This window comes from Nipponia nippon, unplaced genomic scaffold (genome assembly GCF_047370975.1).
Source record: "Nipponia nippon isolate SJK-2023a ecotype South Korea unplaced genomic scaffold, ASM4737097v1 scaffold_2, whole genome shotgun sequence".
Taxonomy (NCBI): domain Eukaryota; kingdom Metazoa; phylum Chordata; class Aves; order Pelecaniformes; family Threskiornithidae; genus Nipponia; species Nipponia nippon.
The window spans coordinates 111,670,917-111,698,272 of record NW_028262336.1 but is presented as its reverse complement, the minus strand read 5'-3'; the positions used below and the strand labels follow the sequence as shown (position 1 = coordinate 111,698,272).

The 27,356-nt window shown below is 44.4% G+C and overlaps 1 long non-coding RNA gene across 1 annotated transcript; it reads left to right on the top strand.

The window, feature by feature from the left end:
• Window positions 1-54: 54 nt before the first annotated feature.
• On the top strand, window positions 55-19,360 carry LOC148055925 (uncharacterized). Its single transcript, XR_015704894.1, has 3 exons — window positions 55-1,069; window positions 13,935-14,010; window positions 19,152-19,360. It is a non-coding gene; the product is annotated as an uncharacterized LOC148055925 (long non-coding RNA).
• Window positions 19,361-27,356: the final 7,996 nt, after the last annotated feature.

Below are 27,356 nucleotides of genomic sequence, written 5' to 3'. Positions count from 1 at the left end.
CGGACCGCGGTGGCGGGGTCGCGGGGCGGGGCGAGGCCGCGGCGCGGGCCCCTGTGGGCGCTGCCCGCTTCGGTCGCGTTTCCCGGTGCTGCCGGTGAGCTGCGGCGCCGGCGAGGCCGCGGGCGCTGTCTGCGCGCCGTTCCTGGTCTTCAGCCCTGCTTGCAGGTCTTCGCTGGGATGAGAAGGACTCGTTTTTAATACACAGCTTAGAACATGGTGGCCAGCGGCTTTCCAAATGGAAATGCTTTATGGCAGACAAAAATAAACGGCCAAGGCTTAAAACTGACCTAAAATGCATTTTTCGCCATGTGACTCCATCTGGGGCTCAGTTCACGTTATTGAATGTGAGTTACAAGACAGCGTCACCTCTGAAAAATATGCTGGAGAGAACGTTGTACACCTGTAGGAGCGAAAGGACTCTCAGGTCGTGCCTTCACTGGCGTTCCGTTTCAGTTTAGGGGTCTGCCTTTTAAACAAATCTGATGGTTTCCACCCCAGTTTGCACACTGGAGCAGACCTGGAGCTTTGATACCTTCAGATGAAACTAAATTGGAAGATCTGCAGCAGCCAAGGGGTGTTCTGTGCATAGGAGCGGGCTGGATCTCCTTCAAAGTCCCTCACGGTGCGGACTGCTGACCAGCGCCGGCGGTTTTGTTCCCCAGACCCCGCTAGACCGCTCTGCTCTTAACAGCAGTCGGGCATTTCCAACCGTATATCTCCCATCCTCCTAACCTTGAGAAGATATTAGCTGACCTCTAGTGCTCTAGTTCCAAAGTTTGGAACATGTCAGCTAACGGAGCAGGCTGACACGAGTCGTGAATGCTCACCGGCTGTTCACATAAACCCAGTGTGAGTGTGCAATGTTGCCATGCAGGTGATACAATGTAATAGCCAAAGGCAGAAGAAAGGATCAAGGAAATGGGATGACAGCAAGAAATACAACTTTCCCGTTGAAAAAAGAAGTGACGGCTTTCAGTGCTGAAGGGGGCATGGCAGTGCTCACTACTAGACAAGATTAGAAGTAGCAACAGAACCATGTAAAAGATTGATTTTGTGGCTCACCTAGGAGGTAATGTAATTCATGCTAGAACATTAAATGTATTTCAGGGTATCATTCTTCAACTTCACAGCTGAAGAATGTGGGGAAATCAGCAGGGCTGCACTGAAAGGAGAGATGAGTATAAGGAAAATCGAACCAACAGTCAGAGATGGAAGAGTTCGAAGGTAGTGAAAGTGTGGCAACACACTGAAGTCCTGAGTGTGTTTATTGGGCAAACAGTGCAACGTACAATGAGTTTGCACAATGAGCAAAACAAGAGCTAATGACTTAGAAGTTTGTGTACAAAAAGGTAACGTCAAAAAAAACCTGGAGAGTATGAAAAAAGCTATTTTAAAGAATTCTGTGTTCAGTAAAGGACTACTTCAGTATTTCTGTACTTGTAGCTTGTATTCAAAACCAGATTCTTCAACAACTTCTTCAGGATGCTCAAAGGTCCCTCATTCTCCTGTGGACTTGTGTGTTCAGCAGCACACTTGAATAGGCATGGGAGCAATAGAAATGGGATACTGTTGTTCAGGTTGGGGGGCTCAAGAGGTCTCTAGACCAACCTTCTGCTTCTTCAGCCTTCTGACGAAGTTGCTTCTAACTCCAGCAGAGTCTTGAAAAACTCCAAGAATGGAGAGTGCACAACTTATCTGGCCAGCCTGTGCCGATACTTGATTGTTGTCACAGTGATTTTTTTTCCCCTTAAATCAGAACCTCCCCATGTGACTATTGCCTCACATCCTGCTGCCATGCACCTCAGAAGAGAGTTTTGCTCCAGTTCCTTGATAATCTCAGGTACTGGAAGGAAGCTCTTGGGTTCCCCTTCAAGCCTTCTGACTGAACGCAGTTCCCTCCGCCTCTCCTCACAGGGCATGTGCTCCCACCCCTCACCATCTTGATTGATTGCCCTCCGCTGCACTCACTGCAATTTGTCAACTTCTTTCTCATACTGGGGGACCCAAAGTGTGATGTGGTTTTCCAGATGTGATCTAACAAGTGCTGAGTAAAGAGGACTAATAATTCTCTTGATCTACTGGCTTCAAGAAGACCTGTCACCAACCCAGCCCTGCCCAAATCCTATGGCACTGCACCCTGGTTGGTGAGGGCCCTGCCCTGCCTGTCCTGTGGTCAGCCTCGGTTCCAAGCTTATCTATCCGCCCTCATGGAGTAGCCCTGCTCTTGTTGTCCATGACACAGTCCACTGGGGCCTCCAGATTCCTTTTTCAGTCAGTCGTCAGTCTATACTGCTGTGGTGGTTATTCCATCACAGGTAAGGTATGACAGCTTAGGATCCATCCGTCAGTTCCCTGAATAGGCATAGTGGTTTGATCTCCCCCTGAAGCTGTCTATTTGAGCATACTTCAAAAGTAGCATGTTCGTTGAATCCACTCTTCTTTCACAAATGTATACAATATGTGCAGACAAAGTCTTGCATTTTACCATATCATCATCAGGTGCATCTTGCCCTCATTTCCAGTGGAAGGACTGAGTGGAGTAATCCGCAGTAAAAATGAACATGTTCAAGTAGTGACATTTTCTCTCAGCTATATTACAATCTGAATGTTCTCTTGGCTAGTCTTAGAAAAGCTGATTGTTCATTTATCTTGTCAGAGTGAATGCTGAAGCTATTTCTGCTGTTGGCTAAAAAAGATGCATCACATTCTTCCTTAACGCTTCCCTCTTTTGTGGTGTTAATACTCTTAAAATAGTTCAAAGCTTTTGGACTTGCTGCCAGAAAGAATGTTGTGGGTAGTGGAGGCTGTGCTTCCTGCTCTAGCAGTCCTCTAGCTTGCTTTCTTCCACAGCTGAAAACATCCAACTAGTGCTAGTTTTGGATAAAGATTAAAATGTTAAGGAAAATGAGCCAACAGTGGGTAGTAAAACAGTCATTAATTAAGTTTTTTGTTTTGTTTTAAATATGTGTTAATCAGACCATCCTATGCATGCACACAGTAACACTAGGAAAGATCTGTCTTAGTCAGGAGCATCTGACAAAGTCTAAGGTAAGGAAATAGAAGTGACTGAGCACTAAATTAGATGAGATAAGGAATTCAAAGTCAGTAGGGAAGTGAATCACTAGTGTGAAAGCGCAATGACAATTGCAAGTGGCAAGCTTGGGAGGAATTAATCTTTCATCATTGGTTAGGTAGAAGCTTTCAAAACCATCCTCTCCTATCAGGACGTGCATCTTGATTTATTTCCTATTCTTGATTTCCTGGTGTTCTTGAGACTGTTTCCCTCCCGTTTCCCAAATGTGTTCAAGAGATCTCTTCCCACATAGCCTGCACTTATTTTTTCGGTAGACCTCACTTCTCTGGGCAGGACGTCCAGTTTGCTTCCTTTCCCAGGCACTTTTTTCCTAACATCTACCTTCACTGGCTGGATTTCTGCAACAAATCCTGCAGTAAATTTTGCAAATAAATTGCAAATAAATTCTACAATAAATTCCTGCAATACCTTTGATTTATTGCTGGCTTTTCACCAGCGCCTAGCAGAAGTCTGTTCAGAGTAGTGGCTCCAGTACTAGCTCTTCCAGTTGTAGTAGTCTGTGATGCTCATATTCCATGACACAGGAGATCTCCCACCAGTGTGAACTACTTGATGGGGTCACTTCAAACAATTCTGCTTCATTACTCCAGACACCCTGGCTAGATTTCCATGCAAATGGCCTCCGTCAGGTTACAGAGGCTCATAAGTCACTGTTCCCCTCTTGAGGAAAAGCTTCTGCTGAAGTTATTGTAGGCAAGTCTGGTAGCACTGCCCAGTGCTGTTGGTCAGTACTTCCTATGATGAACCCAGTTCTCCATTGCCTTTGAAGTTGGGCAAAGTTTAAAATTTTGGGAATATAGGTTTTTGTGTGCAAGGTATCTATTACAAGCTTAGAGAATACGTACGCTTGGGCTAAAATGGTAGTTGCTTCTGAGAACAAAGCCAGGGAAAAAATAAAGTTGAAAGATTGAATTGAGGCTTTTGCAGAAAGCCACTATTTTTTGGAAAATAGGTTTAAAGTTTGAGAAAGAGCAAAATTTTGATTGGAAAGTGTCTCTTCCCATACCTGATAATCAGTTTGTGTTTGGCCACGTTTGAACTAATAAACTGGGAAGGCTTATACGTACTTGATTTGATAAAGCAAATGCAGCCTGCAGATTTCCCTTCTCAATGACAATTCATCTTAATGTTCACGGAGGATGTCAGAACAATCCTTTGCCTCAGAGCTCTCATGTGTGACAGGACCGCACGTCTCATCTTCCAGGGCACGCCTCGGCCCCTCACAGCTTTTGCTTCTGGCTGAAGCCTCTGCATTCATTTCTCCCTTATTCCGCCTTTCCTTCAGGATGCAGAGAGTGGTACTCTTCCTGTTGTTCCCCAAAGTCTTTTTCATGAATAAATTAAGATCCAGCTCTAAATCAGAGGTCTGTGAGAGAAGCAGCTCATCCGTAGTAGGAACCTTACCTTTCTTGTTGAGGAAGTGCAGGATGAATGAAAATTATTAAGCAGATTCTAGGAAACCTGGGAGAGTACCTGTCTCTGCCTGCCAGTTCTTGCATTGCTCTGGTGAGGGGCTTAAACCAGGCTTCATATTTTTGCTGTGTGTCTTATTTTATGGGTCTTGACTTGATTTCTGGGGTCTATTTGTAGCAGCGCTGAAGGTCTACAACTGCAAGTAAAGACAATGAGAGCTTCATTGGAGTAATTAAACTTATTTGGTGTCTGAAGAAGAGTTCCTTCAGGTTGTTCACACTCTGAAGTAGACATTGGCTCTTTGGTTGTTTTTTTTTTACAAGCCAACTGTATGCAGTGCTGCAAAGATAGATTAGTCATTCAAGTAATTCATTTGAAGTTCTCAGTTTTGTTAAGAATGGAGTTTGACTAGGAATGGAATGTGTCGTAAGTGAGGTTAATGGGGAAGAGGTAAAACATCAGGTATTTAAGTGAACAACCTCCACATTGTAAGACTGGGTCTTACTGGAAGGAAGGTACAAACCATATTAACCAGTGGTACACAGGCAGAGATACAGAGGATAAGAATGAGATTATAGAGAATTAGTGCATTGTGTAGCTGTGTGTGTGCAGTACCTGTGACGCTGTCAGAGCAGTGAACAGTGACAGTGGCTGGGAGCAGCCACGGCACACCCAGAGCGGCGGTCGAGTTGCCACAACAGCAGCCTGCAGAAGGGGAATTCAGGAGGATGTCAGACACGCAGATGACTGAGTCACACTCAGTATTTATTAAAATAACATTCCGCCCAAGAATTGAGGCACACACCTCTCACTTAACCTGGCTTTTCACAAGCGAGGCATTACGTTGGGGTAGATACAATTGACACCGGGAGGCAAAATGTCAGTAGAAGAAAGAAATGTAGGCTAGGTGGACAGTGTTACTAGATGTAGACTTTTGGCATCTTGTGACACTTGTTCCTGTATTTGAAGCTGTACTAGTAAGAGTTAAGCATTGTTTAAAACCAGTGAGTGAATTAATTGTTTTACAGGAAACCTGCTGTATTTGGTTTTGTATCTGCTTACATTCCATTTCTTCCTGGCTCTGCTTGTCTAGCAACCACCGTGTCAGTTAGCACTTCAGTGTACCGAGAAAGGGGGAGCTGAACATAACAGTCACCAAGTTTAGCTATTTTGACCTTCAGAGTTATCTTGAGGATTTATGACTGGTTGACCAGAACATGTTGCTTATGAATCACACTTGGAAGCTTATCAGCAAGAACTTAAACTAAGTATTTGGAAAACATGTGTGCTTTCCTTCACATGGCCTCTGTGCTGCCTCTACCATGGTCTTCTAGGGTATTTGGGAACACTTTACCGGTACACTAAATGGTAGGATGATAGCTTAAGCTAGCCTGTTTCATCTTGTCTGTAACAAACACTTAAAAATCTTCATGCAGCAGATATCTATGTTCAAGCACACAAAATGCCAACTCAGATTGCCAGCTTACTGCCTCTTTCATCTCAAGACTATTGTGAAGGCAAACTTCCCAACCCAAAAGGGGTCAATGCAGCACCAGTGTATTTTAGGCTACTGTCTCTAGACACTTACTTGTTTCATATAAGTGTCATTCGCTCAAGATTAAGTCATGCTTTTCATTGGCATAGGCTACAGTACTGATGCTTTAGTCTCTCCTCTGAAAACGTTCTGTTTTGACCCTGCTCTAAATATGCCTGCAAAGGACTTCCTACTCCTGACAGTTTATTCCCAGGACCTTAGGATGTGACTTTTCCTTTCTCTCAGTAGCTTACAAGTCACAACCAAGTTCTCACTGGCCCTGCATAAAAAGCAAGGACCTAAGCGGAAGGCCTCAGCAAGATCCTTAGGTAAGACTTGCTGTCTTAGTGCTAGGGGAATTGATGGGCCTCATCTGGATGCCTGACTCTCCCTGTGTGGTATATAGGTACAAAGGAGAGGGGTTTGGAGAAGCTGACAGGTGAAACATCTGTGCTGGCTCACAGAAGAAGGTGCCAAGGAAGCCATTGCAGCTTAAAACGTACACACACACGCATGCATGGACTTGTTTTACTTGTAGTATTTGGGAACACTGCTATACTACTTTGGAGGTTTTCCCGTAGGCAGCTGTGACACAAGCTGAGAACTTTTCCCTGAAAGTTCTCCTCCTGGCTGCAGAAATACTGTGGAGTACTCGCAAGTCAGATCATCATCTACCCATTTCCCATTTTGAAGGCAGTTGGGGGAAAGCAAGCTCATAACTCGGCTGACCTGTCCTCTGAACAATTGCCATAGGCATGTGCCATGTAAAGAAATCAATTGCAACAGAGAAAGGTCCAGCAGCTAGTTGGACATAGGCTATCTAAAGGTGGTTAACTTCTGAAGTCACAGCAGAAATATGCAACAGGACTCATCATTTAGTTTCTCTGTATTTCTGTTCCATATATAGCAGAGGCACGTAGTAGAAAGCAACTGCCCTGCCAGTTACAGATTCTCTAATAGATGGGGCTACACAGGCAAAATGGTCATTATATAGAAGCAATCTGCTGCTTCAGCTCAGCTCTATAGCTTGCACAAGCTCCCTGAAAACCAAATGACAGAGTACAGTGCTTATCTGAGCTTATCTTAAGGATGAGATTTTTCAGCTTTGGCAGTTCCGGAATAAATTAGGATTTTCAAAGGATTTCTTTCTCCCCTTCCTTGAGTTGTATGGATGGAACATAACAGCGTGTCTTAGAAGGAGATTCCTGGGTGATGGGTTAGTATGAACTGTGGGCATGACTCTTACCTGCCGTGTTTGCAGGGTGGATAACCACTGTCACCGTAGTTTTGAACTAATAGAAGTCTTTCCTCTGTTTTGCATCTCCCTACTGGCTCCTGCAACACACTGCAACACTGTTCGAAATGAACTCTTCTGTTAGTGTGAGGTGGATTTGACTGTTTTATTGAAAAAAAAAAAAAAGTTTTCATTTTCCTGGTGTGTTGAGACATTAAAAAGATCCTTTAGCAGCTCCAGTTATACCAGATAGTCCAAATATTTGCTAGCCGTATCAGAGATTAGACTTGTCCATCTGGATAGTTGGTATGACCAGACCTATGACAGCCTAATGATGTCAACCAGGAAAAAAAAGTTGTATATCATCCATGAGAGGAACATGATAAATCAGAAGTGCCTTACACGTCTTAAGTTTAAGCCCCTCACATTGCAGAGTCATGTGCAGCCATGCATAAGCTAATAGTGTCTAAGGTGAGTTAAGTTTCTTGTCCTCACATCTCTTATTGAACAGCTATTCCAGAGTTTGACTTTTCAGAGTTGTAAATCCTTCTGCCTTCCAACTTGTTTACTTCCACTCTATTTGCTGTTAGCTTGCTGGCACAGGCATAGATATTGTTCTTTATCCCAATTAGATTTTCTTCCTTCCTCATGTTTATTCTGGGTATATTTAGAAAGTTATGTTGCCCTTATTCTTCATTTTGTGAGTTCATATAGAATTAGAAGAGTTTTCTTCCCATAAATAAGTCCCCTCCCATAAATAGTGCTTCTCCTGTTCTAACACGAGTTGATCTATCTCAAAAAATGACCACCAGAATGATGATACTCCAGACTACATTTTACCAGGGCATTGCTTTTTCTGTAGCTCTGTTAGAAATGCATAGACTAAGGTTGTAAAATTGCCTCCGGTAGTTTCACATCTGCATCATTGTAGTGGCTTAGTTGTCCCCAAATCACCTGATGCACACACATACAGTACAGCAGGAATTTTAGGGTGTTAATCCCAGAAATCTGACAGTAAAAAACTTCCATGTCATTTCTATTATTCCATGCATCAAAGTAATTTAGTTTTTCCTTTTACAGTACTTTTAATAATCTTTTACGGAATGTGCCTGAGTACTATTTGCAGATTTCATTAACGTGCTCTACTTTTTGTTCTCAAGCCATTTGTAAAAGTATTAAAATTGGGTCTATTTATAGGCTTTCCACCCCTTGACATGCCCCCTTGCAATGCGGTGTATGTGGCAGAAATACCATCTCTTTTTACTTCATGAGCCCCTCAGGGACTTCCCTGCAGATTGTCTTAGTGCTAGAACCAGCTCTGTGTAGAGCAATTAATATAAACAACTATAGAGAAGTTCCTAATCCTTCTGATAAATTCAGAACAGGAATTCAGTTTTTCTCCATGTTGGAGGAGGGCCTTGGAAGTCTCAAGCAGCTGTATAAAAAATTTTAGATTAACCACTCTTTCCAAAGTTATACCCGCATCCCATTTATGTACCCAACTCCCATTTATTTACCCAGCCCTTCCTAGTGGGAGCTCTCTGAGATGCCCCAGCCGGCCCCTCCATCAGCAGTTGAGAGCCCTGATCTTGCTTTGCTTGCTCTGGTTTGAGATCTGGCAGGGTAGCAAGTGGGTACCTTGGCAGCCAACTCTGTGACTTTAGCTAAAGAAACTGGTCAGCAAATCCTTTTATTGCTGCTCTACCTCCGGTATGTCAGCATGGGGGAACTAGGGGACAGATCTTTCAAGCTGTTTTTCCTAGGTTAGGTTTTCCTTTGGTCCCCCAGACTTGGTGTTCTAGTTCTGGGAGGTCGATGGACAAGTCTCAGCTTCTCTCTGGTTTTCCAGGGGGGTATTGCAAGATCACAGTTCTTCGCATAGATATCTCACCTTATTCCAGTCAGAGGTTTTCCCCTGGTAGTCGCCAAACAATCCTGGGTGACCGCTACTGCTTGCCATTTATATGTTTCAGGTGCTGTCCGCCCTTTTGATGGGTCCAGCTAGGGTACGCTTACTCCACTGTTGAGACACTAGCCTTACTTCATGGTTACTATAAGCTGCCACTGACAAGAAAATGGGAGGAAAGTTATTAATAGATTGCTCTTTATGGCTCTAGAAGTTTTCGGTCAAGATCCTCTTCTCCCGTTTTCTTTCCAATGCAATCCATTCTAGTTTTCTCTCTGATAGCTTCCATTCTAACAATCTTACGCATCTCTAGTTTAACTAATAATTTTCTGTGGGACAACAGAACAACTTTTTTTGAACTCCAGAAAATTTAATCTGGAATAAAATAATGGTTTGACTCTGTAGTTTTTTTGGTTCTTCACAATAAATGCATAGGTACATAAGCATTCCCATTATGGATTAGACCTTATAGAGATCTGATACTATGCCTTGTATCTAGAGATGGTGAGAATGAAATGCTGAAGAGGAAGGTGGAAGTAGATCAACAGCTGGCAGATACGGACTTGTATGTCCTCAGTGTGTGCCATCCACATCTTTAATGGTTGAAGATAGACCTGGAATACGTCATCCTTTTGCTCTTCTCATCTCCATCAAAAATTAAAAATTAGAGAGAGGATGTGGAACTGGATGAAAGGTGCCACGTGGAGATATTCCACAGATTTGTTTAATATTATGATATATTCCCTGACCATTTTAACATTTTACATGCTTTCATGGCTATGCGGCATGTTTACCAGAGGTATTCAATAAGCTGCCTATGTTCATGCACGTGTGCTTTTCTTGAGCTGATCAAATTAACTTAGACCCTTTGAAGGTGTACAGATAGTTTACATTTTTGTCTCCAGTGTTTATTATATTGTATTTGTCACTATTGAATTTTCATTTGATATCATATTGTCCATTCATATATTCTTATTAAACCTCTTAGGTACCATGGCCTGTGCCTGTTTTAATTTAAATAATTAATTTACTTGTACAATCTGCAGATTTTTTATCTAATATTTCCCCTTCCAGATGGTAATATCTTAAACAATAATGGAATTAATACACAACCTTGAGGCACCTGTTCTTAATTTTTATCAGTTACAGCATAAATCTCTTTTAGGTTTTTGTATTTTTAACCAGTTCCTTTTTATTAGGAATTTGAATTCTCATTTCAGAGCCACTTAATTTCTTAAACAGTCTCGTGAAAGACTAAGTAAATATAAATTGCCTTTCCCTTTTACATCTTTTTATCACAATTTTTAAGTAACGCTATGCGATTGTCTTGTACAGAAAGCATGCTAGTTAAACATTAGCATAGCATCTCATGATTTTCTAGGCATTTTTGCATTCTCTTTTTAAGTATCATTTCAACAAATTTGTCAAGATACATATAAAAGTTTTATTGATCTGTGCTTTTCAAGATCCAACCTGGAGTTATTTTTCAAAGCAGGTACAGTTGTGGCCAACCCCTTAACCCTTTAGTGCTACAGCTGAGGGAGGCAGAAGAAGAGGACCTAAGAGATGGAGGGGGATGGAAACAGATGCCTGCTCGGCGCAGCAGGCGAATCCTCTCCCGGCTGACCTCACCCTCCCAGGTGCCCTTACACAATAGGTACGAGGCTCTGGAGCTTGAGGGCCAGGAGGATGAAGATGCAGACAGTGATCCATCCAAGGGGGTTGACTAAGGGGAACCAGTCAGCCCCATGCATTACAATGGCCACTGGTAAGAAAAAAAGAAGGGTAATTGTCATAGGCGGCTCCCTTCTGAGGGGAACAGAGGGCCCGAAGGACATCGAGGTGCTGGAGTGTGTCCAAAGAAAGGCAATGAAGTTGGTGAAGGGTCTAGAGCACGTCTCATGAGGAGCGGCTGAGGGAACTGGGGTTGTTCAGCCTGGAGAAGAGGAGGCTGAGGGGAGACCTTATCGCTCTCTACAACTACCCGAAAGGAGGTTGTAGCGAGGTGGGGGTCGGTCTCTTCTCCCAAGTAACAAGTGATAGGACGAGAAGAAACGTCCTCAAGCTGCGCCAGGGGAAGTTTAGGTTGGATATTAGGAAAAACTTCTTCACTGAAAGGGTAGTCAAGCATTGGAACAGGCTGCCCAGGGAAGTGGTTGAGTCCCCATCCCTGGAGGTATTTAAAAGAAGGGTAGACGTGGTGCTTAGGGACATGGTTTAGTGGTGGACTTGGCAGTGCTAGGTTAATGGTCGGACTTGATGATCTTAAGGGTCTTTTCCAACCTTAACGATTCTATGATTCTATGATTTAGGACATACATTCACATAATGACTGGGGTCAAAGATGAGTACTTTGAGCAGTATGGATATGAAGATTTTATGAGCCAATGCACCATCAGAATATGCTTTACCTCCTTGAGGCCATCACAGCTTTCTCGTGTCATGGCTTCCCTGTCTTCTTTCCTAGTTAACAGAGTATCAAAGGAAAGGATATTAAAAAATATTTCAAGAATGATTTTGTTATTAGTTGTCCATGTATAATGTTGTCAGTGAGGTCACATTGACATGATTATTCTCATAATGTAGATGAAGTAAGTTGCATTCATTTGTTTCTTCAGATAAAGGCTTTGATTTATTTAATCACATAATGGTTTTATTTTGTGATTATGTTTGTGTTGACCAGAAAAGCAAACACATAATAATTTGCTTAGCCAGTCAGAAATTGAAATATTACACTATGATATAAGGCATCATATCTCTTACGTAAGCAGCCTTGAGTATTAACTTCTCAAAGGAATATTTGTAGTAAACAGCTGAAATTTGCTGCAAACACAGCTTCCCGAACTAGGTCTGTTAAAATTGCGGTTTGCTTGCAAACATCTTGTGAATAAAGAAAACCATAATGTTTAATTTGTGAAACAATCTTCTTTCTTGATGAGCCGCTGGTCTCATACGCATGAAACTTCAGGACCTATTCCAGGTGTAATTCCCACGGAAGCCTGTGCACAAGGTAGGAAAGCTGATGACCTGAAATCAATGTGTGATCTGTTCCAAAAGAAAAACAGTAACGTGGAGAACGATGACTCATGACAGGCTGGACTGTACTCATGAATTTTCCTGCAGTGACAGAGCTAGTCTCATTACAGTTACACTGACATTTTTCAGCAAGAGGGACACTTCAGGCAGTCCTCACCCTGCCTGTCCTACCCCGACCTTCCAGCCCCCCCCCAGTTCCCTGTGCTCCTTCACCGTGCTGGCATGACTGTCCATGTCACCATGCACTGAAGTGCTTTAGAAAAATCAATCCAGCTAAAATCAGCAGCCGCTATTTCATTGGGTTATTTTTTGGCCAAACTCTCTGCTCTAAGTTTGCTGCCCAGTTGCACAATTACACCAGCACAATCAAGGGGGCATCGCAGGGGTGGTGGGGAGCAGCAGCATGGTCAAGCTCAGCTTCAGCGAGCTTGCCGTTAGCTGTGTAATCCTCACCTACACAAATCCAACACGCAACGTTTTCATCCTGTCATTGCTTCCTCTCCGCTGCCTCCTGCACTGTTCTGGCACAAGCATTTGTGAAGCTGCACAGTGGCCCATGCTGGGCAGCTTTCCTAACCAAAAAAAATAATCTACCATTTCTCCTGGTTTATTTTTCAGCAAGATTAATTCCCTGATCCACATAGTCCCACGGTCACACAACACCTGTCCTGGGAAGAGGGTGACACGGTGCTGAAACGTCAAGGCAGTAAGGAACGAGAGCGAGCACCTAGCATCTATTCAGATAGTACAGTTGCAGAATGTCAAATCACAGTTTTGGTAGCCCAGCAGCCTCATTAGTAGCCTAGTCTGCTCCCCAAAATGCTGCTCATTGAGGAAAGAACAGTAACAATCTTATAATGGAGATACGTTTTTTTATGTTACACATTTTGAAAATTTGCTTCCCAAATACCATGGGATTGACAGAATCATTCTTACTCCTCAGGGGTTGGATTGGGTTTGGTTTGGGGATTTGGGGGGCATCACCCTTAGAAGCATGCTTGATTATGAATTTACTGTATGAATTTACTATATGAAAAAAATTACAAGTTTAAAGCCAGCTTAACCCTTAATAAAAAAAAACAACTTGGTGAGCAAACAACCAATGTCAAATTTAAATATTGAGAGTAATTGTCCTATACGATCAAAAATAGTAGGTAAGGGTCCTGCTGTGGAGAAATGAAGGCAGCAATCCTAATTGATAATCAGTCTCTACACGTCATTTGTAAATGTTCTGACAGTTTATTTTATAACTTTTAATTTAAAAAGCAAATTGATAATTTATTGATAATTTGCCATCAGGAAAACATTCCCAATCAGGATTTTATCTCAAGAAAACAAGATTATTTGTTGGATTACTCATCTTCATAAGCAGAAGTTTCCCTGTGCAAATCACCTGACTTAGCTGTAGCATCTGCCAGCACATTTTTCAGTAATTCTACATAATGTGCCATTTGAAAGTGAGCATCAGAGTAAACAGTGTCCTAAATGGCTAGAACAACCAAGATAGATAAACAGTTTCATTAGCCTCAAAGGTAGTATTATTGATGAGTTTCTCAGAGGATGGTTTCCCTCAGACTCCAATTGCTCAAGAGGCCAGAGGGGTCAAGGTTTAAGGGTGACACAGTAAAATGCAGTGGAACCAGACATTTCTAAGGCTTGGAAGTGCCATTCTCTGAGCAGAAGTACTGACTAAAAATTGTCCTTTACCTTGTCTTAGAGAGAAGATGGTATCATCCAAACGTGGCTTCTGGTATGGATAAAGGAGGGAGAAATGCCACACGTGTAACAAGAAGGTATTGTGCTGAGTTAGATTTGGATTGTTTCTATTTAGCATTCAAAGGACTTACACATTGAACAAAATGCTGAAGGAGGTTTTCTGTCGGGATGTTGGGACAGTAAGTGTGACAGGAATTAAGTGATGACTGTGTTTGCTTTGTTCTATTGCTACTGTTTTGACTCCTTCCATTCTTCAAAGCTGTTAGTGCAGAACTTGTTTTACTTGCTACCATAGGTATAACTTATTGTCAGCAGCTGCATTTAGGAATAACCCATCCAGAGTAATTTAAGTAAAATGTGTATCAGTGCTAATATGCTGAAAAAATGGGAAGAAACATCACAACAAGCAATAGCAGGTCTGTAGGATCCAACACAGGAACATTTCAACAGTTCAGGCAATGCCACTAACAGTAGCTCCCTTTTCTGGGATCCAGCAGTGCAATGTCCCCTGTCCTCTTCCTTCGCTAGCTGTAGTTCTGACATCAGGATGTGTCTAAAAAAAAAAAAAAAAAGAAATGCAATAGCATTGTTTTGGGCTGGATGAACTCTGAAGCGGAAGGCCAAGGTGATTAAGGCAAATAAACTCTGAGACTGTGTTTATTAGCCAGGAAGTGGTTATTACCAAATTGGCAGGAAATGCACTGGAAGCTGATGTACCAACTCTGACATAGCTATACATATCAGTCATCTTTTCTCAGTGTTGTCAAAATCTTGGAATAACGATGGCAACTGCATTAACTTTTATTTGAGAACAGGCAACTTCATTTTTTTCAGCCAATCCTGCAAATACATCCACCTTTATTTAGACGGAGTGTGTCTAGTTTCTCTACTCCAAATATTTTGGTGAAGATAGTGTTCATGAAGCGGGACTGGCCACCCATGTCACACAGAGTGTTTTGAGGGATGGAAGCTGCACTGTATGACACTGTGGCAAATGGCAAGAACGAGCAGGGAGAGGCAGGATGGAGCAGGAGCAACACCAGAGGGATCCCTTTAACAGCTGTCATTGCTGGAGGCAGCTTCTCATGAAACGCTATGACACTGTTCAGAGAGAGGTGGGATTCCAGAGGCAGGATGGATCGCACCCTGGGATTCACCTTCTCTCTATTCATGAAGCACTTTTAGCAAAATGCTCCCTCCCGTGCTGGTAGCAGCCATGCAAGATTCCCAGATGACCAACAGCATCCTTGACTGGAGGAATCTCTTCTAGAATCCACAGGATGGTTCAGCCTCCATGACCTGTTTAACTCAGGACTGTATCCAGACACTGCTGGTAAACTTGTCCATGGGCTACCTGAAGCTGCCTAAGAGACCACCAGCTGCCTGTGTTTGAATCCCATCCTTCCTTTCCTCATGTTCTCTTTCTGTGTAAGGCATTGCTGTACTTACTCCAGGGGTGCTGTATTCTCAATAGTGGAGGGAGGAGGGAGGCAGAACAGCCGCTCTAGCGCAACTAAAGGCAAAAGGAAAACTGTCTCCTCCTGCCTGAGCTGAGCAATGCTCCTGTGCGCATTCCTCCTCACCTGATACAGGTGAGCTGCTCCCCAACATCCGTCTGTCCTAACTGTTACATGACCACGGATGGAAAGCGAGTTGGCTGGCAACAATCACCCCTAAACTGGGGTCCAAACTGAGAAAGAGCAGGGTAGGGCTGACTCCTCAAGCAATAGTATTCCCCAGAGTAACGCAGTGATTGATCCAGTTTCTCTGGCATGAAGATAAGAGTCCTTTCTAGGTGTCTTTTTCCTTCTTTTTTTTGTATTGGAACTATTCTTCAAATATCTTGCTGTTGCCAGTTATTTGAAGCACAGGATTACCTTATAGTCAGCTCTGTGAATGGATGCTTTTCTGAAAACCGAGTATTAAAAAACAGGTACGTAAGTGCCACTTGTTAGACATTAATATTCTTTAAGCTGTAAGTAGTGATACAGCCTAGGCAACAGTGAGAACAATATATTAGAGTAATACATAATGTAATTCAATTTCGAAGTTTTATTAGCAAAAGTCAAGACATTAAAGCAAAAAAGGACTTTTTTGTTTACTATTTTTTAATATTTGGAAAATTCCAGAAGACAACCAGTTTACTGCTGTTTACAAAATGGTGTAATGTTGTTTTAAGCACCTATTGAGGTGGCAGTTGTCTTGGTTCTGCTTCAAAGGAAGCCAAGCTACACGTCTTTGTGGTTTGGCCAAAATACGCAGCAGCAGAGCATCTCCATCACAGTTTCAAAGGTTATTCAGCTCTGACACCACTATTTTTGCTTCCTTACTTGGCCGTACGACAGCCTGCAATACTCTGCTCCAGCGTGAAGATGATGACCCCAACTGGGGTAGCCTGTGTGTCACAAATTTGTTATAGTTTTGTTTTAGCATTTCTGTGGAGTTGTCGTAACTATGGTATTTATTTTAAAAAGTATTCTGAGACGCCATTCTTAAAACTGCCAGGCAATTAAGGTTAAAACCTGAGAAGTTTCTAAAATCTACCTGAAAAAGATAAAATCTATTTTTCATTGCAGTCTGGCTTGGCCTGTTGCTGAGGCCTGACTGTTTGCAGGCCCTTGCCCAGTCTGCATTTAATGCAAATGGTTATCACACAGTCATCTTCATTTTTGGGTTACTAAAATACTATCAGTTACACAAAAAGGTCAGAGGAAACTCAAATTGTTCTTTTTAACCTAATGGTATCTCCTTATGGACCGTTTTAAAACGAGTGTACGAGCGTCTTACCACAAGATGGCCCCTACCAACCGCTGCATGGCGGTGCAGGGAAGTGGTGACTGTTGGCTTCTGTTTCTTACAGGGTCCGGGAATTATTATCATTACGTTTCACTCTACGAAATGCTTTTCCAGCATATCAAGCCTGTGGGACATGATTAGCCTTGAGCTCCACAGTGACTAAATGCCGAGTCCTCTCTGCCCAGTTCATGAGGTGACAAACATCACAAACATAAATTTTTACACAGTTAACTTGGTTGTATTTATGTGAAGACTGGACAATGTCTAAAGCGATCAGATTTAGGCTGAGATTTTAGCCCTGTGTCAGCAAGTCCCTCAAAGGCAGTGGCTGAGGTGTTCTGTGAGGAGACGGACCAGCAGTGGGGACGAGGCCCACAGGGGATGCTCGTCCTGAGAGATTAAATTAAATTTCCAGAGCATTTTTCCTCTCCTTGGCTGCTGGAGTGGGAAAGTTTAGATCAGCAGTTATTAAGGTTAGTGCTTAATCTCCTGAGATCATGGAATGCTCTCAGCTCTCATTAGCATCAGCGGTTGCTCAGGACATCCGGACCTCAGCCTTAAAGATCACCGAGAGCAGATCAACAAAAGGGACATCAGGGCCTGAACTTGTGGTGTCATGTATTTTCTATAGCCTTAAATTACATAGCCAGGTCCCATAAATAATTCTTAGGGCAAGCTGGGTATCTTATTAGAAGCTTATAATAAATACAGTCCTTTGTTGAGGGAGCCACCTGAGACAGCCAAGTCTGATATAAAGAAAAACCCAACACTTATGCCACCCATTTGATACCTCTGGCCAGAGAGCTGCATCTGTTCACAGGCACTAGACACCCAAAGCCCAGCTGACTCACCTGTGAACAAGTGGGAAGCTGCTTTCACTTGAGCATCGTCAGTGGCCTCATGGGGCTCGTGTTGGACCTCTGCCTCTCCTGGAGCCAGAAGTTTCTCTTACCCTTCTTGTGACAGTCCATCTCGTCAGACCACTGGCTGTTGTATCATGGAAGCTCTCTTGATTTCACATGTTAAAGATGTTTTATTTTGTATAAATAGCAATATTAAGCTAGCAAGGGACCAACTCTATTTCCAGTTAATAAGACACTCCTTTAAAAGATGAATACACACTTACCAAACAAATCTCTTGCAAAAAAACCCATATAAGTTTGTACAGGTTATACAGTAGCATCTGCCTTCAGATATGGAAGAAAGAAAATGAAAAATCTTGCTCTGAGGTAGAGTTCACCCTATGCCCCACTCCAGTACCCTAATGAGCAAGACACAATGAGCCACCATTTGCCTTAGAGATACCCAGAACATGTCTAACAAAATGGGCTCTGATGGTCAGGTAAGCACTCCCTTGTCTAGGTGGACAATCTTATCTTGTGCTAACCTGGCATTAGCTTGAAGAAGGACCCTCAGCAGCCTGTAAGGAGTGGGGCAAGGTTTGGTGTTTGAGCATCTTTGTCCCATGAATTCAGGGACCCCATGGGATTTGGATTTAGGGGGGGCTTTTGTGGCAGCTGTGCAGAAACCTGAGAGTTGCCAGAGCTGTCTAAATGAGGCAAGAGACAATTAAGAAATCAGATGCATGTAAGCACCTTTTAGGAACTGGGTTTCAGCACCTTTCAAAGATACGACACACAAGGCATCCATCTTTCAACCCACTGCTGAAGAGTCTGTTAGGGAGAGCTGTGATGGGGAAGGGAAAATAATCCTAGCGACAAGCCTTTGCATCTCCTCTGCTTAACCTCAGTGATAAAAGTGAAGCCCAAGGCAAAGGCAGACTGGAGGGATCACACAACAACACATTTTCTAAACCTCCATCTCCCCTCATTTCACTTTTTGGCCACTGGCAACAAGCATGAAAGAGGAAGGAAGGCGTGCCACCCAGGGACAGGCTTTTTCCCCCCAAATCTCCACTGATTCCATACTGCCCACCTCTTCCTTCTTCTCACAGGGGCTGATCAGCTATAGCTGCCCCGTGCAGGGACTCAAAGGGAAATGTTTCACCTTTGACTCATATCCCAGGATTTAAAAATAAACTAGAAGCTGATTTGCAAAGGCACAGGTGTTCTTTAATGTCTTTTTGCTGGGCTTTAAACATCCTTCTCTGCCTCTACATTTCTACTGCCTTTGTCTTGGGACGTTTACCTGTATCTACTCTGACAGATTCTGGTATCCCCCTTGTGACCACTTAACTGCTGTTACTTGCTTTAAAAATAAATACAGACACTAGAGGAAAGAGTCTTAACAGAAGCACAATATGTTCATGTTACTATAAGTATATATTAACTCTGAGCTTCCCAGTGCAAGAGAAAGCCATCTGAAAATCAGGTTACGGAGACTGGATAAACCTATGTTATTCTCCCCGGTATTCTGTAAGCAATTGAAACTCATGCCGACAATATGAATTTGTGATCCACAGTGTCCTGCAGCACGGAGTTGTTGGGTGCCCACAGGAACCTCGGAAGAAGAACGGGGAGACACAGAAACTGTCACTGACCGCAGAAGTCCTTTATAGGCAAGCTGCTGTTAATTGTAAAGGAAGGTACAAGCAGCATGTGGAATTTGGGGTATTAAAGGATATTATGCTGTGTACAAAACTATTCCATCACTGTGCTCCCAACACTGAGATAATTCAGTATCTGTTTGTTGGTGGTAGAGTATCTCGACAGAGATGAGCAGTATTTATCCTACCCAAAAGAGGGCAGCAGTTAAACTTCTATAGCCTATGCCATGTTATGCTAAGAAACGGATTTTAGAAATGACAAATGTTGTTTCAAGTAGCTCAATAACTGGGAACTGTGCCAGAGCCTGACAGTAGAAGCTGTTATTTTATTGATATTTCTCAAAAGGAAGTCAAGCCTTATTATGTATGTTGACACTCAGAAAATGCAAAGTAACATTTAAATTCATAATAAAGGGATAAGGAAGCTTTATATAAGCATGAGGATGTTAATCATTAAATTAAAATCAGTCATTTAGCTGCAAAGTGGATTTAAATGTATTAGGAAAGAGGGGGGAAAAAAACAGAGATCTGCAGTCTGTTTTGGAAAGTTTCTTCCCTGTCCCTTGAACTCCAGCTGCTGTCGCTGGGGTTGGGGTTGGCCTGTCTGTACTGCGCCACGACTCTTCCTTAGCAGGGAACCACAAAGTTACTCCAAGGCTCGCTAATCATCACTGTTTTCTTCTTCTCGCTGGGTACAGCTGTGCTTCATTTTCCCTGCTGGTTCTCAGCTGCTAGAAAAGAGGATTTTTCCTTCCAGATAAACTGTTTTCCATCTTATTTATTGTCCCTTTTTTCTGCTGCTGAGACTTCCACCCTCTGGCTGGGGGAGCCTCCAGCAGATCCTGGCCATCCTTGGCCCAGAGCCACAGACGTCTCTGGGTTGGAAGGGGCCCTGCAGGTCTCTAGTCCAACCTCCTGTGCTGAATTCAGACCAGGCTGCTTAGGGCAGCATAAGGTCACCTCAAGGTGTCTTACAGCTGAGGTGGAGCAGGAACCAAAGCAGGAATGTGCTGGAAACAATTTACGCTGCTTTGGCAAAACCACTTATTAAATCAGCTGACTCCCGAACCAGCTGTTAAAAATCCCTCCAAGCAATCTCCACACCGAGCAATTATAATTTTGCAGCATGCCACCAGATTTCTCACCCTACGTAGGAGATTTTGAAGTAGACTCAATTTAAGAGACCAAACACAAGAGTAAAGCACTGTAGACACACAGGCACTGCAGTCACAGTTGCTCAGCAGGCTGCCTCTAGTACCTCACCTCCAATTTTGAGGTTCTTCATTTTACTGTGACCTTGAGTAATTAGCCTTCAAGGTCATAGAACCATAGAATCGTTAAGGTTGGAAAAGACCTTTAAGATCATCGAGTCCAACCGTTAACCTAGCACTGCCAAGTCCACCACTAAACCATGTCCCTAAGCACCACATCTACCTGGCTTTTAAATACCTCCAGGCATGGAGACTTAACCACTTCCCTGGGCAGCCTGTTCCAGTGCCTGACTACCCTTTTGGTGAAGAGGTTTTTTCTAATATCCAACCTAAACTTCCCCTGGTGCAGCTTGAGGCTGTTTCCTCTCGTCCTATCGCTTGTTACTTGGGAGAAGAGACTGACCCCCACCTGGCTACAACCTCCTTTCAGGTAGTTGTAGAGAGCAATAAGGTCTCCCCTCAGCCTCCTCTTCTCCAGACTAAACAACCCCAGCTCCCTCAGCCGCTCCTCATAAGACTTGTGCTCCAGACCCTTCACCAGCTTCGTTGCCCTCCTCTGGACACGCTCCAGCACCTCGATGTCCTTCTTGTAGCGAGGGGCCCAAAACTGAACACAGTACTCGAGGTGCGGCCTCACCAGTATTAATTACCAGGGCCAAGTGCAAGTCTGTTAGGAACATGGAACTGGCTTTGGCTAGGCATTGCTTTTGGCAGGGATTGCTTTTGATTGCCATAACTATGTGGGCTTTGTTTTCAGTCAGGGAACACCAGGAGGGCCCTCTGTCAAACAGCAACGGTCTGTGGGGATAGGAAGGGCGGAGGTGCCCCAGAACGCGGCATCCTGTGGGCATCACGTGCCGTGCTCAGTCTGACATGTGCCAGGCACCCCATGTGCCATGCTCCTCTGCGACAGCAGAGATGGAGGCGTGGCTATCACCCACGGATGGCTGCACGTCTCCCAGACTGTGTCCTTCTGTAACGGCGAGATGACAGACCTGCTGGGCTGTGACCATCCGCACTGGTTGGCTACTCACTGGCCCTGTGTTAGGCTGTCCCAGCTAGTGGGGACAGAAAAACACCCCTGGGGATGGGACGCTAGTCCCGGTCCGTGCGGACACAAGCCCATTGGTACCACTTGGCTTCAGGAGCAGTGATCAGTCCCTGGTCCACTTCTGTCAGAACAGCTATAGCCCGCACAGAAGTCATGCCCTTGCCACATGCTCACTCCTTCCAGTCTGCACATGGCCTTATGTCGGCATGCCTTAAACTTGCCAACCCTGAAAAGCTTTCACATCCCTATGTTTTGCTGTCTATATTACTTTTTACCTTCCGTTGGGAAAGCAGCAAAGCAGATTTGGGCTACAGTTCATTTTGAAAACAACAATAACAAAACATTCCTGCATTGCTGCAGACATGCAGCCACTCAGGACACCGATTCCAGTGGCCGCCATTACCATGAGCTGAATCATAACAGAAAAAAACCACTTACAAATCAGCAAGCCACAATATTTCAATAAACTAAAGCAAACTGTGTACGCAGCAGTGTCAATCCCTCAGCTACGAGCCTGGGTAAATAAGATCTTGCTTGTCTCGCGTTGGCACTTTACAAAGCGATGCTTCCCAGCGATCGGCTCGGCCACAGGTATCGGCGGCTGCGGCACAAGTCCAGCAGCTTGGCTTAAACCCCGTCAGGCAGGGTGTCGCGGCTGTGCTGCTGTGTGTGCGGACGGTCCCCCCCGCCTGTGACACCCTCCGCCGAAGGACGGTGCGGACACCGGCCCAGCGCGTCACCACCTCGGTACCGTTTCTGCCGTGACCCCCATTCCTAGCCCTGGCCGGGGTATGGATTAAATTTAAAAAGAGGGCAAGAAGACTGATGACATCAGAGTTACATGCGAGATGAGGTTGCCAATTAAGTTCATTTTAATTCCAGATATTACTCAGATTTGTTTGACCTCTTTTGTTATTTTTAGAGCTAGTTTAAATTGGCAGGTCCTGTTATGTGGGAAATTGAATGTTAATAAAAAAGTCCTTTAGGCCTAAATTGGAACACACAGTTGGAAATTTCCAAGAAATTATATTTCCAAAATCCGTTCTGGAAACATCAAAATGACCTAGTCACAGGAGTTCATTTTTATTTTTATAATTTTGAATATAATGTGTTATATACAATACAAGCCCTTGGCCTTTCTATTACATTTTTTGCTTTGACTTTTGGAAACAAAGTATTTTTATCATTTTTTTGGAAGTATGATTGTAAATGCATCAGTAAGTTCACCCAAAATATTTCCATTTTGTCAAGCCAGTATTTTCCTATGAGAAGCGTTTTCTTTGGGAAAAAAACCCACTATGGATTTGGATTCACCTCTTTCTGCCCAGTGGTTTGGTCTTCAGTGACACAGATAGAATTCCCTGAGGGAAACGGCCTGTCCCTGCCCCATCCCTGGGAACGGAAAGATGACTTTCTTCTGGGAGATACTTTTATTTAGATAATTCCTCCAGTATTAAGCCTTTGGGGGCAGAGCACTGATCGTGGCAGTGTTACAGTCCTACTGCGCAGCCGGGAGAAGGCACACCCTGAGAGGCTGAATACAGCAAAGGCATCGCTCCCCCCGGTGACATGCCACCCGTGTCCCACAAGGCTTGCGGCAGATCCTCGCCATCCCTCCCAGTGCTCTGCCATTCGTCGGGCACTTCCAGCTGTGAAACGGCGTCCGGTCTCTGGCAGTCGCCCCATTTACCTGCGGCTGTCTGGGTGCACATTTTCTGAAAAGGATCCCTTTCGGGTGAGACTTGTGTGCTGGTTGCACACGCCTCCGTTCAGTGGCGGGCGAAGGCTGTGGACGTAGCCGAGATGATATGTGCACCAACATCTCAACAGCTTCATAATCCTTCATGCAGCCCCTTAGCTGCACTTTCTTTCAAGGTCTTTTGGCTGGACACTGTCTCTCTGTGCATTCCTACAGCTGTGGTACAATGCTCGATGGCGATATGAGGCTTTTGTGCAGTGCCACGATGCCAAGAAGAACAACAACCGTGCAATCCCCATTGGCAGGCTTCTCCGAAGGGCTTGGAGAGCAGCAGATCTGGCTGGGGACAGCCATCTCCTGCTCCGCACAGCCTCAGCCCCTCGTGCTGGGGGAGGACGTGCCATCCCCGGGGGCTTTTGCTGGACAAAGCGCCAGCCAGCCAGGCCCAGCGCTGGCCACGGGCCCGTGCTGAGTGGGAGGTTGGACTGCGGATCTCCAGAGGTCCCTTCCAACTGGCATTTCTATGGCCCTATTGTTTATTCACCCCTGGCCCCATCCAAAGCAAATGCAGCTGTAAAGCCAGCCTTGATACCCACTGCTGCTTCTGTCACTCCCTGTTCAGTTTGGGTATCTGCAGTCTCCCCGGTTTCCACCCAAGTGAGTTCCTCCTTTAAGAAACCTCCTTCTGTTGGAGTTTCATCGTAACAGCAGGTTAAACCACACTCTACGCAGATGCTTTTGAAGCTGTTATCCTGTAAATCAGTCCTGCATTTTGACCTTCCTTACCTGTTAGATTTCGTGTCTAGAAAACCAAACCAAACCAAACCAAAAAACCTCTTACCAATCCCCCAATGTTGAGCTAAAACCAAACACTACAAATAGCTGGTGAACATACCTGCAAGGTATGTATACATTCATTGGGCAACTGAGCCTTTCGTAAGAATGTGCTAATGCACGTTTGCCCTTGTGAGGAGGACCCAGTAGCAAAGTTAAGACACACAAAAAGTAAACGTTGTGTTCCTTTCTTTCATTTTTGATGGCTGCATTATTCAGCACAGTCAGGTAGCTTTTTAGTGAAATTAACTACTCTGAAACTGTCATCAGACCAACGAAAGCCACAGGCAGTTATTAAGCCGAGCTTACTGGTGCTATTAAGGCCAAGTGCTATGGAAAGCAATTCTCAAAAAGACACAATAACTCATCAGACCACGAGGCTGCCGCAACGAGAGGCTGAGCACCTGCCCTCAGGAGCGGTGACTGCATTTTCAGACTTTGCGTTACTTCAGACTTGCCACGTTACTGAGTGACCTGCAGATCCTTCTCCTTTCTAGCCCCACTTCCCCTCGTGCCGTAGAAAGCCATCAGTGCTCCCTTTGGCAAGGAGCAGAGTTGTGCAGCCAACTGTTGCCCTGAAAAAAGAAAAGAAAAAAACCCCACCCATAGCTGCCCAACAGCATACAACTAGGGGGAAAAAAAAGTTATTACTTATGAGAAGTGTATTTATGGGACGGTTGATGCAGCCTTCAGAAGCACAGTCAGGAGTTTAGGGGAAAAACTTACCACCTGTGATAAGCACTTCAGGGCACACGGCGAGCTCCTCTGTGGCACGGGGCTGGGCAAAGCACCAGCATCGCGGTGAGCTACCGCTGTGCTCTCCCTTAAGGCAGCCCAGGGACGGAGGCGGCGTGGGAGCCGGGCACCAACGCGGTCTCTTTCTTCCCCGTACAGCGTGACCCAAAGCCGTGGGTCCGGCTCACTACGTGACCACGTGTGCAGGCTCTCTCCTGCCCAGCAGGACCCTCTGAGGAGGGCGTTGTGTGCTGCGTGCTCCCAAAAAGTGTGAGACAAACAGGAGGTGCCAACATCCAAGTTCTCAACACCCGCACCCCCTGGGGTAACCGCTGCATGCTGCAGCAAGGCTGGACCAACTTTAAAGCCTTTCCCTGGCTGCCGCTCGTGATCTAACACCATCAGCTATTTCCCCTCACCCTTCGTGCATTCAATTCCCCCTTTTCTTACAACAGCCAAGGGGGCCGAGTGCCTGGGGATGTGGGGATCCCAGGACGGAGACCAGGAGATGAGCTGTGCCTTACACCCTGCTACTTTTTAAGCCCCACTGAAGTTTAAGAAATACTTAAGATCACACAAGGCCTGCTTCATGAAGCCCTGTTTTCTTCACATATCTAAAAATTAGCAGATGCAGGCAAAGCTATTTTTCATCTCACGGAACTGAAGTAAAGGCACCTTCCAAACCACGAGAGCTGAAGCCGCTGCATCCGTCAGTCCATTTGAATTTAAATTGTCCATGTCACCAGGCTCCAGCTTCTTCTGCGGGGCTTGGAGCTGCCCTGCGTGCGCAGGCGGTGCCCACCGCTTCACGGATCAGATCCTGTTCGTTTTGGGAAGCACGAGCCCAGGACTCTCTTTTTACCCAGTGCCGCTCGCTGCTCACTCACTGCTCAGAACAGAAACCGGAGGAAGGCACAACTTCCATGTTCTTGCTGCAGCAGATTTCTTTGCCAGGAAAAACATTTTTACACTTTTTTTTTTGGTGTGTTTTAACAGTTTCTATTTCTACATTATCTATTCTTGAGATTATTTCCTGTGGGAAAGATTTAATATTTTTAATTCCAATAATAATTTTAGTAACAGTTGCCATTTTCTGCCAATGTTTCTGTATTTTGGGATAGAACCAAATTATACGTCCTAAATTCCTCTTCTCATTACAGCTTCTCTAGGAAAGCTTTAAGGCAGTTATTTCATACCTCAAAAATCACAGGGAGAAGAACACAGTTTTCTTACGTTCATGAGACCGATTTTCCATCAAGTTCCAGGCTGTCGCCTGCTTCCTGCAGTTAACCTCATTCCTCCATTTCCATTTAAAAGCCAAATGCTTCTCTCCCTCATTTAGCTTTCATGTTATTCAAGCTAGGTACCTGGTTATAACTTCTACTGCTAGCTCTTTTGCATCCCACTAGGAATAAGTTGCTTATCAAGAATCGTTCCTGCTTCTTGGCAAATCTGGCCGCACCAAGGAACGCAGGTCTGAGAGGCTGCAGAGGCCCTCTCTGTTCCTGTGCCACCGCCACCCTGGCACTATAAAGTTTCCGTTCTGGAAACAGCACTTACTTACATTTTTTGAGGCAATTATTTAGACTTTCGTACACCCCCGTAAGTGGCGTTACTGCGCACACGCATCTTTGCCGAGAGCCAGGAACGCAATTCCTGTCTCGCCGAGATCAGCAGCAGGTTCAGCCTTGACTTCGAAGTCAGGATTACATCTCAAATGTCACCTCTGGCCTTAACCAAGAACGCTACTTCACAATTAATGAACTCCTTGCTTTCAGTCAGGAATAAATACATCTAAGGGGCTTTTTTGCTGTTTATTTTTTTAAAGGAAGATTTTTTTTTAAAACAAACCCTGAATCGATATAACTTCTTACAAGACGACATTAGATGCTTTTTGCAGGAAGTTCAGCAGAAATGAGAATGCTTGGAGCGAGTCCCAATATATGGCATGCGGTTTACTTGTCCAAATTCCATAAAATTTACTCCAAGTTTCTGTTTACCCCTGGAATGTCTGAGAAAGATGTGAGCCTTCTAGAGACAGCACCTGATAAGCTGGAAAAGATTTGTTTTCCAAACCACTTCTTCTTCAGGTGAAATGGGAGTTGGCTCCTGTTCCCTGCAGCATAGATTTTAAATGAGTAATATCGTCATTGTGGAAGCACCTCTTTCCTTCTGGGCTAGTTTCTCTTGCTTGGCTGAGTTGCAAAGGTGAATTATTTGTATTTGCAGGTGAATTATTTGTATTGTAGAAGTACATCAGAGGCAACAGCCAGAGGGGGCAAGCACACTGGTTGTGGTTGCCCTGGCAGAGCTTCTGCTGCAGAGAAAGCGACTGTGTTGAATTTTATGCCACCTGCTGAGCTGGTCCCCCCAAAGCAAGTTTCAGCCGGGAACGGCAGCCCCTTATTCTCAAGGGCCATGAGGACAGAAGAAATTGTCTTAATGTACCCAGAGACCTCACATTAAATGCTGCAGGAGAGGTGAGACTTGGATCTCACGTTTATAAACTCAAACCCATCATGAACATCACAAAATCACATCCATTGAAAATTCTGCCTTGATCCTTTTCAAGAACACATAACACATTGTAG